We start from the raw sequence: 11,092 nt of genomic DNA, 5'->3' as shown, positions 1-11,092 counted from the left end.
ACCTATTTTCCGGACTGTATAGTCAAGACAGCAAATTTGAGGACATGAGTCTGCCATATTTCGTTCTGCTGAGTTATTGCCAGTAAAGCACCTTTCCTTTTTTTTTTTTCTTTTGATGGAGGTGTGGGTGGGTATGGGCACCCTGGCATAGCTCAGGGCTTACTCTTGGAGCTCAGAGACTACTCCTGGCAGTGCTCATGAGACTGTATGCAGTACCTGGGATTGAACCAGGGTCAGTCATGTGCAAGGCAACTCCCTGAACCCCTGTACTATCTTCCTGATCCCTAAAGAAGCTCATTCTTAACTGTCATCTCTTGACTGGCTCTGGATCTGCTGTGGAAGCAGACCTTCTCAGTTATAAAGGGAAAACACCAGGAAAATTGCCAGCATCAACTTCAGGATGATAGTGGATAGCTAAAGGGCTGGAGCACATACCTCACAGGCCAAGTTCAGCCCCCCAGCACTGCCTGTTTCCCACGCAGAACTGCTGGATGTGACCCTGGTGGCACCCTGCCCCTCCGCCCCACAAAAAACAAAACCTGTGAGGCCAAAGTGCTAACCCATTAAATCTTCTCTGAAAGCTAGGTTGCCTGACTCCCCTGGGAAGGTTCCCCTCAAATCAACTTTTGGGAAACCCTGAAAATTGATTAAAGACTTATAACAAACTGGGGAGAATTTGTTCAAGAAAATGGACTCTCTTGGTGAGAGTGGGAATAGTGATAGTATTTTAAGATCTGCTGTGATTCTGTATCCTTCTGTGCTGGTAGCCTTGACAACCAAAAGTCCTATACTCTGACAGCTGTGGACACCAACAGCCCGCCAGCACTGGAGGAGGGAAATGTGTTTACAGTCATACCAAAATCCAGTCAACAGAGAATTCTGTTTAGCTGGTCTGAGAGCTTGCTGCAAAGTTCCATTCTCAGAATTAGTTCTTATTTAACCCAATTTAGAATTTACTCTGCAAGAACAACATTAGCCACAAAGTATTAGAAATAATCAGTGTCAATTGATTAACGTTACATGGCCTGAAGTAGAAGTTAACCAATAGAGCTTCACAAGAGGCTGACTGAAAAACTTGTAAAGAAAATTGACGAATGGGGATGCATATCAACCTTTGAAAGTCTCTGCCATATTTCTTGGAAATTATAATTAATGAGCAAAAATTATTAATGGTTATAATAAATGAGGTTAGTTATGCTATGAGATACCAGATCACTCTATAAAATCCATTTTCATATTTAACAATGAATGAATAGAAAATACATTTAAGAAAACTATTTCATTTGTACTAGCAACATTCTATTCTGAATATGGAAGGATATTAAATAAAAAGAATGAAATGTTCAGGATTGAATTTAGCAGCATATAAGGGGAATGAGTCGGAAGGTAAGGGACAGACATAGAAGGACTGCACTCATTTGTGGAATATAAAATAACAGCATATGAGACTGACAACTAAGGACAGTTAACACAAGGGCCGGGGATATTGCTCCATAGTTGGAAGCCTGTCTCATGAGCTAGGAGAGAAGACAGCTGGAATAGAGAAAGGATCACTAAGTCAATGATAGTTGGAGGAATTGTTTGGAATGGGTGATGTGTGCTGAAAGTAGATAAAGAACCAAACGTGATAGTTTCTCTGTATCAATATTGCAAATCATAATGCCCAAAAGTAGAGAAAGAGTATGGGGGAAATTGTCTGCCATAGGGGCAAGAGGAGATTTGGAAAGGGGAGGTTATACTGGGGACACTGGTGGTGGAGAATGTGCACTGGTGGAGGGATGGGTGTTTGATCATTATATGAGTGAAACTCAAACATGAAAGTTTTGTATCTCACGGTGATTCATAAAAAAAATAGAAGAATTTAGCAGCATAAGACTAGTACACTGAAAACTAAAACAAAACAAAACCCTGAAAACATTATAAAGTAAAGGTTGAAGGTAACCTAAATAAGTGGAAAGGTATTCCATGTACATGAATTGTCACTGTCACTGTCATCCCGTTGCTCATCGATTTGTTTGAGCGGGCATCAGTAACGTCTCTCATTGAGAGACTTATTGTTACTATTTTTGGCATATCCAATACACACGGGTAGCTTGCCAGGCTCTGCCATGCTGGCTGGATACTCTCAGTAGCTTGCCGGGCTCTCCGAGAGGGGCAGAGGAATCAAACACGGGTTGGTCGTGTGAAAGGTGAAAGCCCAACCGCTGTGCTATCGCTCCAGCCGTACATGAATCTTATAATCTGAAGGTACATGTATCTTATAATCTGAAGTTACATGAATTAGAAGAGTTAAAGATGGTAATGGTCACCAAACAAGTATATACATTTAATCAATCTTTTCCAAAATCCAAACTGACATTTTTTGGGGTGATGAATCTGATAAGTAGTATTTATGAAGTCTGGCGCCCCTGTCTGTTAAGGATTCTTGGCCAAACTGGGCAGGTGTTCCAAGGCTTATACTTGAGGGCGCAGTACTATTTGGGCCTGGCAGTGCTGGGGGATTATGCAGGCCTTCCTGGCTATGCTCAGGGCCTCCAAGGCTACCCCCTGCAGCATGCAGAGGACCATAGATCAAGCCTGTGTTGGCTGTGTGCAGACAAGGCATGCACCTTAACCTCTGTACTATCTCCTGGCTCCCAGGTTGCCTTTCTTTGGAAAAATGAACAGGCTGACCTGAAGTTCTTAGGGAATTTCACAGGACCAGAAACAACAGAGACAACCTTGAAAAAGAATCTGGCTAAATTTCACTTCTTTATTTAAAATGTTCCTATACCTATACAGTAATTAAGAAGGATAACAAACTAGCCTGGGCACATAGGTCAAAGGAATAGAACTGAACTTCCAGAAGTAAATTGTGGAATTTTTCTAGTTGACTATTTTTTGACAAGAGTAGCACTGTAGCACTGTCATCCCATTGTTCATTGATTTGCTCAAGCAGGCACCAGTAACGTCTCCATTGTGAGACTTGTTACTGTTTTTTGGCATATCGAATACAAGAATACTATGAAAATTTAACCAAAAAAGAAACCAGTCTTTCACAAATGGTGCTAAGACAAATAGAGATCCAAACAGAATAAGTCTGTTCTTATATCATATAAAATTAATTCATAATTGATTGCATATCTAAATATTAGAACTTAACCAAAATATTTGTGAAATTAGAGCACCATAGATTTAATTTCAAAGTAAGTATACCAACAGAATAGGCCATAATAGAAAGCATAGAAAAGTCAGACATAATTAAAATTAAAACTGAAAAAAATCTTCCAAGAATACTGTCAATAATTTAAGACAATAACCCAGATATTAGGAAAGTATATTTGTAAATCATATATGTGATAAGAGTATAGCTAATAAGGAACTCTTAAAACTCAATGATTTGAAAAATACAACTAATTTAAACATGGACAAAAGATTTGGATAGAACTGTCTAAAAAGATAAATGATCAATGGCATCATCATTAGAGAAATGCAAATCTTAACTGCTACGGGATATTTCTAAAAAGATAAATAATTGCAAGTATTGGCAAGAATGCGAAAAGATTGGAGCCCATTATACTTTATTGGCATGAGTGTAAAATGGTGTGATCACCTTGAGGGAATTACAGCAGATCCTTAATATTTCAACATAGAGTAGTTCACGGCTCAGAAATTCCAGCATTCTATTAGTATCTATCCTAAACCTTTGTTTCTTAAACTGCACATAATAATTCTATATGGAGTCATGTAACTGAATGTGGGGGTTATGACTATTTAGTTTGAAAATAAATCTATGATTTATTATAAATATTTTTTTCTTTCTGGGTCACACCCAGAGATTCTCAGGGTTTACTCCTGGCTCTGCACTCAGAAATTACTCCTAGCGGTGCTTGGGAGACCATGTGGGATGCCAGGGTTTGAACCTGGATCAGCCGTGTGCAAGGCAAATGCCTTACCGGCTGTACTATCACTCCGGCCCTCTATAAATATATTTAATTTGTGGCCGACCCAGGTTTGATTCCTCCATTCCTACCAGAGAGCCCGGCAAGCTACCAAGAGTATCCCACCACACAGCATTTCCTTGGAAAGCTACCCTTGGCATATTTGATATGCCAAAAACAGTAACAAGAAGTCTAACAATCGAGACGTTACTGGTGCCAGCTTGAGCAAATTGATGAACAACTAGACAACAGTGCTACAGTGCAGTGCTATATTTAATTTGCATACTTATTTTATGTACCTGTGTTTGTGTAAGAATTTCTTAGTGAAAAGGATCCCAAGTGAAAAAAGTTTAAGAAGCCCTGCCCTAGATAAATGGTTTCAACCACTGATCCATGGATCGGTATAGATCTGTAAGCATAAAAAGGTAGCAAACCATTGCCCTAGATAAATGACAATGCCCGTCTACACAAAACTTTTATCATAATGTCCATAGCAGCATTATTTATAATCTTCCCAAACTGAAAAGGTGATAATGTTCAGCAGTTAATGAAAGAAAAAACTATGGCCTATGTCTGCATGGAATATTATTCAAACAAAAAATAGGGATTATTGCTATTTGATAATCTTTATTGCTACTTGATAAGCAGAGATCTCATGGCTGAAGAACTCTGGAGACTAGCCACAGCCATGCTCAAGGCCCCTCTCCACATGTTCAGATGAGCTTCATGTATGAAGGTACTGGCAGAGGAACCCAGGTGTGTGGGACCCGGGGCTGAGACCTCTATTCCTGCTCAGATCAGGACTGGGCCTCTTCCACCCAGATTTCCCATTTTCCAGTAGCTAGGTGGTCACACCCAGGAACTGCCCCCGGCGCCATGTAATCTCACCAATGGCCAACACCCAGAGACTTAAAACCAAGCTCCCAGAAGCGCTAGGCCACTTCTCAGTTGCGCGACATCTTATAGCCTATTTCTCCCTCTGGGAGAACCTGGCAAGCTACCGAGAGTTTCCTGCCCACATGGGAGAGCCTCGCAAACTCCCCATGGTGTATTCATATGCCAAAACCAGTAACAAGCTGGGTCTCATTCTCCTGACCCTGAAATAGCCTCCAATGCGGCATCATTGGGAAGGACGAGCAAAGAGAGGCTTCTAAAATCTCAGGCCTAGGATGAATGGAGACGTTACTGAGACTGCTCGAGAAATTCGACGATCAACAGACAGGATGATGATGATGATGATGATGATGATGATGATGATGATGATGATGATTGCTATTTGATACCACATAGACAAACCTCAAAACATCCTCATCAGTAGAACAAGTCCATCGCCAAAACCACATATTATTAGCATTTCATTTTTATAAGTGAATTGTCCAGAACAAGCACATTAAAAAATGTTCCCATGTGTTGAGAAATTCACTTTTTAAACAAACTAATTCTGGCAACATAAGGTAGATGAGTAGTGAAGGATATGGGAATATGGGGCATGATGTATTTTAAAAAGCCACTACTAGAGGTACCTTGGGTGTCTGGGACCACTGCAGGACATGTTCAATCTGGTGGTGCTGCTTGGAGCCACCAGGGTTATCCTAGTGGTGCTTGCAGGCTACTTGGGGTCTAACTGGCTACTGCAGAGCTCAGAAGGTCAAGCAGTGTTGGGTCAAGCAGTGTTGGGACTCAAATTCAGGTTCCCTACCACTTGAATATCTCTCAGGACAGGGAATGACTCGTAATAGGTATGGGAATTCTTTTTCAGTTGAAGTAGTGTTCTGGGGTTAGGTAATGGGCATGGTTGCATATACCCCAAGCCCTGAATTGTTTGTCTCAAAAGAAGAAATTTTATGTTATGTGAATTATATGCCAATAAAGCTGTTATTTAAAACACAAAAAAGAAGGTATTGCCCAGCTGTTCTCAATGAATGCTCTCAGGTCTTCCGAGACAAATGACTCAGCAAACTCAGTAGTTTCTAACTTATATTTTTAAAAGAGCTAAACTGTTTTTGCAGCACAGCAAACATATATATTAAACAAAATGTAATCATCACATATCACTGTCATAAATGAGATAAACAAAACAGATTTCTTCACAGACACCATATGGAGATGGGATTCACCCATGAATACAGCCAACAAGCTTTGGTCACTTTACTCTGAGCTTCAGTTGGCAGAGAAAATGAGAAGAAAAAATTAATCCAGATCTGTTGATTTTATTTTTGGTCAATATTTAAAATGCATCTGTAAAACCCTTAATAGTCCAGTATGTGACTCTTTACTCTGATTACCTTAGATAGCATCAGTTTGTTGGCGAGGTACTAGTACTTTGTATTTGAGATTTCCCTCTGATTACTTACTTAACTTAAACTCTCTCCCAGGAATCCTAAACAAGTCCTATACGTCTCAGAATTGAAGTGGTTTTGGTTTTGTTTTATTTGTTCTTCGTGAATTTGGAGAATGGTCATAAAGAAAACTTGCACCTTAATGCAGAAGAAAAACTAAACCTTTAAACACGCATGCATGCACGCGCACGTGTGCACGCACACACACACACACACACACACACACACAAAATGCGTGCAAGCCAGACCAAAAGTATAGCAGGTAGCGCATTTACCTTGCATATAGCTGACCTGTGTTTAATCCCCCCACCTCATATTATTCCTGAGACACTACCAGGAGTGGTCCTTGAGCACAGAGAGCCACGACTAAATCCTGAGCACTGTGGGTGTGGCCCCGAAGCAAACAAAAAAACTACCCAAAATAACCCAAACAGTTTAAGAACATGCACACAACAACTAGTATCATCATAACTATAGATGATAATCAGTAAAAGGTTGAGTGTTTGGGCAATGAAGTTGATTTTAAACTTCCACTGAGCATTTGGGGGGTAGAGCACGAGTTTAGGCACTTACCTTGCATCTTGCTGACTCCAAGTTGTATCCCCAGCAACACAAATGGTTCCCTGAGCACAGAGCAAGGAAGAGCTTTAGAGCCCCACAAGGTGTGGTCAAAAAAACAAAAAACAAAATAAAATAAAACAAAAAACCTCAATATCCCTTATATTTCATATTGGCCCTATCTGTTTCCATCCAGGTAAATACCGTTTTCAGTTTAATGATTTCAGCTTTGTTTTAGCATCATAATCCTAGTATCTTATTTCCATCCACTTGGATGCATATGGATAATTATAAGTAGATAATATTCTCCAGGGATGCTTGTAATTGCCATTAGAAATAATCAAGGGGCTGGAGCGATAGCACAGCAGGTAGGGCGTTTGCCTTGCACGCGGCCGACCCGGGTTCTAATCCCAGCATCCCATATGGTGCCCTGAGCACCGCCAGGGGTAATTCCTGAGTGAAGAGCCAGGAATAACCCCTGTGCATTGTCGGGTGTGACCCAAAAACCAAAAAAAAAAAAAAATCAAGTGCATCATTATTAAAAGAAAGCAAATAAAAAATGTAAACAGTGAATTTTTTAGATATTAAGTGTATGTATTTGAATACATTTTTAAATTTTGCTATTTTAAATCACAAGCTCATTGGATCCGATATGATACAAGTAAGGTCATACATGTAAGGATATATAACTGTGATTGTAGTAAATTTTGTAGCACTATAGCACTGTCGTCCCATTGTTCATCAATTTACTCGAGCGGGCACCAGTTATGTCTCCATTGTGAGATTTGTTGTTACTGTTTCTGGCATATTAAATATTCTTTGCTTAGCACAGCGGGTAGGGCGTTTGCCTTGCATGTGGCCAACCCAGGTTCGATTCCTCCATCCCTCTCAGAGAGCCCAGCAAGCTACCAAGAGTAACCCTCCCACACGACAGAGCCTGGCAAGCTACCCATGGCGTATTTGAAATGCCAAAAACAGTAACAAGTCTCACAATGGAGATGTTACTGGTGCCTGCTCGAGCAAATCGGTAGCACGGATGACAGTGCTACCATGCTATGGTAAATTTTGAATAAACTGATATTGTAAATTTTATAAATTGACAAGTTATCTCAAAGAGTAGTTGAAGTATAGATCAAATAAAAGAGGTTTATGACTGGTAAACCTCTTTGCCACTTAATTATTCTAATTTGGGCATATTTATCTTACTTAATTTTATTGTCAGCAAAAAGAGGAAAGCTTTGAATTATCATCTATGCACTGGATCCTCTGTTTTATTTATATGTGTTAATGAACCTGAGGAAAGGCTTTGGATCTGATTTATATGGTGGACTATCCATGTGGATATGAATATGGCAATCTTGAAGGGTAATTTCAATTTTCTGTTGCTTTTTCCTAGTGAATGTGGGCTTTTTTTGTTTTCTTCTTTGTATTTTGCTAAAGAGTACATATAAATTACAAATTAGAAGGAATAATGTCTTTGGAGTTTTGAACTTGTATCGGTGGCTAAGTAGTCTAGGGCTTTGTCATAAATAATTGAAAAAACGTGAGAATGATTCCAAATGAAGTGAAAAGTTATTGTCCGAGTTCCCCTCAGCAATGTAGATCTCAAAAGGAAGAATGAATTAGGAAATGAGGGTTGGCTTAATTTTAGAACAATCATATCCAAGCATAGAACTCTGCTTTTTCTTTTTTGTGTCAGACCTAAGTTAAAATCTACTTAATCTCTCAATGTTTTGGAGATAAAAATTCAGGAATTTTGGTAATAGAGCTTGAACACAGCATGTATACCTGCCTGCATAAATGCATGGTAGTGCTCCCATATCCCATTCAAAGCACAAGGCCGTAATGGAACAGAGTAAACTTTCCTATTTAACCCTAAAATAAAGAGGGGATCCAGCCTCCAAAGCGTCCTCCAGTGAGCCTGTTCACCCTTTATCCCTTGTGTGTCTATGACCCTATTTCTATCCTATTGCATGAGACTGGGATATTCTAACAATGGAATACAACAGAAGTGAGGGTGTGCGAATTTTGAGGTTAAGTCATAAAGGGCAGTTTAAATATATATATATATATATATATATATTTATATATGTGTGTGTGTGTGTGTGTGTGTGTGTGTGTGTGTGTATGTTTAATAGATACCTTCATCTGAAGGCAGCCAGATGCACCCTTACTGAGAATTCGGCTGACCCAGGTTTTTTCTTTTTGGGTCACACCCGGTGATGCACAGGAGTCACTCCTGGCTCTGCACTCAGGAATTATCCCTGGCGGTGCTCAGGGGACCATATGGGATGCTGGGAATCGAACCTGGGTCAGCCGTATGTAAGGCAAACGCCCTAACTGCTGTGCTGTCGCTCCAGCCCCATGACAAGGCCTTTTATTAACAGTCAGCACCCACTGACCAGTTATCAAAAATAAATAAAGATAAGTAAAAAGGATTTTCTGAGTGAAAAATGAGGGTTATATTCATTTAAAAACAAAAAAGCAAAGAAACAGAATAAGGGAACAAGGAATGGCTAAAGGCAACAGAACTGGAAAGTTTGTCTACAGACCTGAGCTTACCTCACAGAAAGAGAAAGGAGTGAATGGGACGGGGTCCTTCCCATTGGCAGGGGGGACGCTGGCACCCTGGTGCTTGGTGTGGCATTGAGATTATGTACACAAGAAAATATTAAATATGCTAGAAATCATGGTGCCTCAATAAAAGGAGGCAAAAGAAACCATAGTGCTGCAGGTGGGACACAAGAGAATTTGTCAACATGTAAAAAGACGGCCGATTGAGGACACTGGTGAACTCAGTTGGACCCGGTGGGCTAGGAGGTGGGTGGAGGAGAGGGGTTTCAATATCATATTCCAGTCGCTTTATAGCGATTTTCACTGCCACCCTTGGAACAGTCACTCCCAGTCAATTAGAGCTGAGATGTGAGATGAAATCTGCTTGTCTTTCTGAGTCTAAAATATACTCCCCCTTCTTTGTTCTGTTCTTTCCACTCAACACCCCTTTCCACCTGGTGAATTTTTACTTAACTCTCAAAGGTCAAAGGTTAGCTAGCTAGTGAATCTTCCCTAATAACACCTCCTTTGTCCAGCTGAGTTAGCCTCCCTTTCAATAGCCCCTTGCTTTCAATTGTCACCAGGATTCCAGTCATTTTGCTATGTATTGATTTCCCAACTCAGCTGCCAGGGTCCTGCGCTCATCTTTATACTCCCATATACTGATGCGGGTGGGAGAAATCAACTTGCTCACATACTTTTGGATTACTAGGATTGCTAAGCATAAACGGAGTCATTCCAGTGTGCCTAGAGATCTGACAAAACAACTAGGTTCCCGCAGATATTATTTAAAACCCCAGGCTATGCAACACCCAAATTGACTTGCCACATGTGTTTTTTAAACTGTTGTTCACTATTGGCTTGGTACAACTTTTTCATTTTAAGAAAATAGACTCGGTCGCATAGTCATGAAATGGGCTATGTGGTCATGTTAAGTGTGGCGTGAGGTTTGGTTTCTATTATTAAAGTTTGAAGGATCATGTTTATGTTGGGGGGAGGGGTGTGGGGAAGGGAGAAGTGACCAGCACTGTTTCAAAGCTGGCATTGTTTCTAATTGCCCGGAGGGGAATGTCACCATCCCCAAACATGAACAGATGCCATTCTTCTGTCCTGGACTGACCTGGGCCCCTACCCACGGTTTTTTTGTGTAGCAAATTTAGCCTTGAGGATTTAGCCTTGTGGATTTCCTCATCTTTCCCTTAGGGCAGGGCAAGCAAAAAAAGAAAAGTTTCATTTTGACATGTTTTGTTTTTGTTTTTATCTAGTCAGATCCATTCTGAGGCTTTTGTTCAGAGTGTCTGATAGTTGCTGGACTTGGAGAATCTCTTCTTGGTAGATGCCAAGAGTTAAATGGAGTCAGTGCATTTTTTAGAGGGCATTAGGAAAGGTGCTAACAGATGTCAATTTCAGCTTTGTCATTAAAGTGCTTCTCAAGCGCCACCTGAAGTTTAGATCTTTTCTTTCAGCCTTTTCTCATTACATTTTTGCTCTGTTTTGTGAATAAACCTTTGAAGAAACTTGAGATCTATTTTGGCAACCCAAGGAGAAGAACACATGAAGTGTCTAAACTCTGAAAATATGCATTTGACCTTATTCTCCATGATCATGGTCTAGGGAAGGAAAATGCTAATTTGTTTTGTTGATTTTTTTTTCTGTTTACTGAAATGATAGTATTTTGACAAAAAAAAAAAACCTTAAAATTTTGCTATAAATATATATAGG

Source organism: Sorex araneus, chromosome 4 (assembly GCF_027595985.1).
Source record: "Sorex araneus isolate mSorAra2 chromosome 4, mSorAra2.pri, whole genome shotgun sequence".
Lineage (NCBI taxonomy): Eukaryota > Metazoa > Chordata > Mammalia > Eulipotyphla > Soricidae > Sorex > Sorex araneus.
This window is presented reverse-complemented; position numbering follows the sequence as displayed.